General features: G+C 46.7%; 1 pseudogene; it reads left to right on the top strand.

Annotated features, from left to right (window-relative positions):
- Positions 1 to 3,351: 3,351 nt before the first annotated feature.
- On the top strand, positions 3,352 to 4,667 carry LOC114024206 (annotated as a pseudogene).
- Positions 4,668 to 4,842: the final 175 nt, after the last annotated feature.

Raw genomic sequence — 4,842 nt, 5'->3', positions numbered from 1 at the left:
AAAAAAAAAAAAAAAAAAAAAAAAAAAAAAAAAAAAAAAAAAAAACAGGCATTGGAAGACAGAGTGCAGAATGAAGGCTAGAGTAGATGCTGAAAGGAAAGTGCCCCAGACAGTGTGGAGGGACCCCCTCAACCCCAATTACTCAGCATGATATGACTTCAGGGAAGGTTAGCACAAGGAAAGAGACATTCAGACCATGTCTGTGATCCCCATGACTCCTGTTGGGGATGTCTCATTGCTCATGCAAGAGTAAGAGATGTCCACCTTGTTTACACTGGTGCCACACTTTCAGTTTTAAAGCCCTCTGCCTTCCCCACTTCCCTCCCCAGAGTCACGAGTCTATCTCAGTCGTTGCTAACAACTGATTGCTAACAAGACTACTTCAGCCCTGTCTCAGAGACTCTTCCCCCTTTTATTGGAGAAATTAGTGCCTTTCACCCTTTTGTTCCTGATGCCCCTAGTTATTTACTAGGGCACAACTTGCTCCATAAATTTCAGACCACCATTTCGTTTGATCTCAAAGGGACTCCTTCCTTGTGCTTCTTGTCCTCGACAACCTGCCCCTTGTCTCCATTCCCTTAGGACCTAAAGCTTAGGTCTTTTTCCTTTAGCCTCTACTGACCAACTCTTGATCAAATCCCCTCCAGTTCATGGGCTTTAAATGCTGCTGATATCAACTCAGTCAGTAGTGCCCCACCTATTATTGTATATATAGTTGGACCCATCTAAACTCTTACCTTCAATATGTTAATACCCACTTAGCACTGAGGCTGTTGAAGGACTTTGGCCCCTTATCAATGCCTACTTGTCCAAAGGCCTTCTATACTTCCCCTGTGAACATGCCCATCTTTCCAGTCTGCAAGTCTGGTGGACCGACTTATGATCTTTGAGCAGTTAATGCTTTTATGACACCCCAAGTACCTGTCTTCCCAAACCCTCACACTCTGCTTAACCTTGCCCCTCCTTGGGCTCCATGGTGGTCAACCTCAGTAATGCCTTTTTCTCAATCCCCATTGCTCCTAAAAGCCAGTTTATTTTTGCCTTTACTTGGGAGGGACGTCAATATACCTGTACCATCCCTCCCCAGGGATTCTCTGAATCTCCGTCCTATTTCTCCCAGGTCCTGAAACAAGACCTTTCCTTGCTAGATTTTATGGATTCTGATCTCCTTCAGTATTTTGATAACCTCCTCCTCTGTTCCCCCTCTCACACGTTTCTGTTCAAGACTCTGTATACCTTCTTCATGGTTTAGTGGCAAGGGGCCATAAGGCCTCTTGGAATAAACTCCAGTTTCCTCTTCCCTCTGTAAAATTTCTGGGACATCACCTCTCTGCCTCCAGCCTTGGTCTTGCCTCATCCCACCTTAAGGCTGTCACTCAGTTTCCTGTGCCTCACACTAAGCACCAGTTCTATGCCTTCCTTGGTCTGGCAGGCTATTGAAGTCTCTGGATCTCTGATTTTTCATGTGCTGTCCATACCCTTTATGACCTTCTAAAAGACCCTGTACCTGAGTTCCTAGTTCTCTCCCCTGATGCTCAGAATTCCTTTGATTCTTTGACATTGGCCCTCCCACACTCACCAACTTTAGGTCTCCCCAACTATTCTCTCCCATTTGACCTGTTCACAGTTGGTATACTGATGTAAAAACATGGTGAAAATTTTCACCCCGTGGGATACTGTATTAAGATGATGGACAATGCACCCCAGGGCATCTCAGGCAGTGGTGGCCACATCTATCCTTGTCTCTGCCACTGAGGACATTTGTCTTGACTCCCTTGATGCTACGTGTTTCACATGCCATCAAAATTCATAATTCACACCATACCTGGCATTTGTCCTCCAGCATGCAGATAAAGTAACTTTGTTATCCAAACCTAACTTGACCATCAAACATGTAAGTACACTCAGTCCTGACACATGTCTACCCGAGGTAGAAAACAATGATGAGACTTTAGACCATGACTGTATAATCTGTTAGGACATCTTGCTTTCCCTTTGGGAGGACCTGAAGGCAACCCCCTTAGAAAGAGCAGACTTTGAATGATACACTGATGGATCCTGCCTCAGAAATGGGAAAGGAGACCTAGTCACTGCATATGGCATTACTGCCACCACAGAAGTGGTTTAAGTTTCATCACTATCCGATCAATGCCCATTCAGACAACAAGCTAAACTCAAGGCAGTAGCAAGGGCCTATGAATTCAGAAAAAAGGGAAGAGATGAACATCTACACTGATAGCCAGTATGCATTTGGGGTGGCGCATGATTTTGGAATGCTTCAGAAACATCAGGGCTTCCTCACCTTTTCAGGTCAGCCTATGAAGAATTAGAAACAAGAATCCCACCTATTAGATTGTTTGTTGCTTCCCCAAGCCATGGCAATAATTAAAATTTCAGGGCACAGCTGAGAAAACAGCTAGGGTGGGGTGGGGGCAGTGGAAACAACTTAAGTGACCAAGTAGCATTAACTCCCCAAGTCCCAGCACTATCACTTTGCCCCAAAGGCATGTCTTAACCTCTCAGCCTAACAAAAGAAGAAATAGCTGTAGCCCAGAAAAGGATGCTTATTATAAATCAAGAAAAACTGCAAAAGAAGAGATATGGTTTTGATAAGACCTACAGGACTATGGGTCATCCCAAACGGACTTCTAGTACTCCCTAAGAACTTGTCCCTCCCTGTAATGGAACACTTCCACTCAATCAGCCACTGGGGACCTGATGAGCTAGTAGAACTCTCCCAAAAATACTGGTGGGGGAGTTTTCACGGGGATGCCAGTTTAAGAGTTTAGGACTAAACTCTAAACTCCTAAACACAGTTTAGGAGTCGTGTTCCACCTGCCCCAAGCACAATGCACCCAAGCTTCCAAAGCCTACTGGAGGGCAGTTTCCTCTCCCAGATGCAGTCTGAAACTTGGTAGATCGACTTCATCCAATTGCCGCCTGTCCATGGTCTGTATGTTCTCCCAGTAGGTGGAAGTGTTCCCCTGTCATTCTGCCACAGCCTCTGGCGTAGCAAAAATCCTCTTGGAAAAGATCATTCCATTAAGGGGGAGGGAGGATGTCGAAGCGAGTCATGATGGTGGCGACCAGGCCCTGATGAACAAGCGGATTCACTCCCTGCCTCCCAGACCCGCCTGCAGCTTCTGAGGACGGACTCCCCGCTGGCCTCCGTGCCTTGGGGAGAAGGCGATAGCAGCCGATCACGCCGGGTGAAAGCGACAGCGACAGCAGGAGCGGGGGCGGCCCAGGCCCAGGGGAGAGGCTGCCCCGCAGGGTGAATGTGACCAACCCCACCAGCCACCTCGACCTCCCTCCCAGCTGGCCGAGAGGCCGACCGAGCCCACAGCAACCATGGCGTCTGGGGGCTGCAGAGGGGACACCATGCAGATCACTCTGAAGACCCTCCAGCAACAGACCTTCAAGATCGACATCAGCCCTGAGAAGACAGTTAAGGCACTGAAAGAGAAGATTGAATCTGAAAAGGGAAAGGATGCCTTTCCAGTAGCAGGTCAAAAATCCTCAATGATGGTACTGCTCGCAAAGAGTACAAAATTGATGTGAAGAACTTTGTAGTAGTTACCGTAACAAAACCCAAAGCAGCAGCTACTTCAACACCACCTACAACCCACAATCAAATCCTGCTCCCACTACTACAGTTAGTTCATCTACAGCAGCATCTGTAGCTCAAGCCCCAACTCCTTCCCCCTCCTTGGCTCCCACCCCTACACCTCCATCTGTCACTCCAACACCAGCTGCAGCAGCTTGGGAACCTATACCTACTAGTGCGCCTAAGGAAGAGAAACCAGCAGAGAAGCCAGTAGAAGCTCCTATTGGTATTAGCGCAACACCATCCGACAGTACCCTGGGTGATTCTTCTCCGTCAAACCTTTTTGAAGATGCAACAAATGCACTTGCGACGGGCCAATCCTATGAAAATATGGTGACTGAGATCATGTCAGTGGGCTATGAGCGAGAGCAAGTAATTGCGGCACTGAGAGCCAGTTCCAACAACTCTGATAAAGCAGTGGAATATCTTTTCATAGGTATCCCAGGGGCAGGCTGTGGTGGATCCCCCCTCCCCAGGCTGCCAGTACAGGGGCTGCTCAGTCTTCAGCAGTGGCAGCAGCTGCAGTCACAACAACAGCAACAACTACTACTACTACTACTACTTCTGGAGGACATCCACTTGAATTTTTACGGAAACCAGCCTCAGTTTCAGCAGATGAGACAAATTATTCAACAGAATCCTTCCCTTCTGCCAGCCTCGTTACAGCAAATAGGACGAGAAAATTCGCAGTTACTGCAGCAAATCAGCCAACATCAAGAGCATTTCATTCAAATGCTAAATGAGCCAGTTCAAGAATCTGGTGGTCCAGGAGGAGGTGGGGGTGGCAGTGGAGGAATAGCGGAAGCTGAAAGGGGTCACATGAACTACATTCAAGTAACGCCTCAGGAAAAAGAAGCTATAGAAAGGGTAAAGGCATTAGGTTTCCCTGAAGGACTTGTGATACAGGCTTATTTTGCTTGTGAGAAGAATGAAAATTTGGCTGCCAATTTTCTTCTACAGCAGAACTTTGATGAAGATTGAAAGGGACTTTATTTTTTTTTAATCTGATACTTCACACCAGTGCATTACACTAACTTTGTTCACTGGATTGTCTGGGATGATTTGGACTCATATCCATAATACTTGGTATAAGGTAGTACGTGGTTGGGGGTGGGGTGGGAGGGGATATAGAAAATAGGGCAGGAATAAATACAATGCATGTCTGCTTTAAATTAACAGATGCAGAAAATCCACACAGTGTAAAATATTATACAACCAAAAATCAGCTTTTGCAA

Source organism: Vombatus ursinus, unplaced genomic scaffold (genome assembly GCF_900497805.2).
Source record: "Vombatus ursinus unplaced genomic scaffold, bare-nosed wombat genome assembly UNPS02014820.1, whole genome shotgun sequence".
NCBI lineage: Eukaryota > Metazoa > Chordata > Mammalia > Diprotodontia > Vombatidae > Vombatus > Vombatus ursinus.
This window is presented reverse-complemented; position numbering and strand designations above follow the sequence as displayed.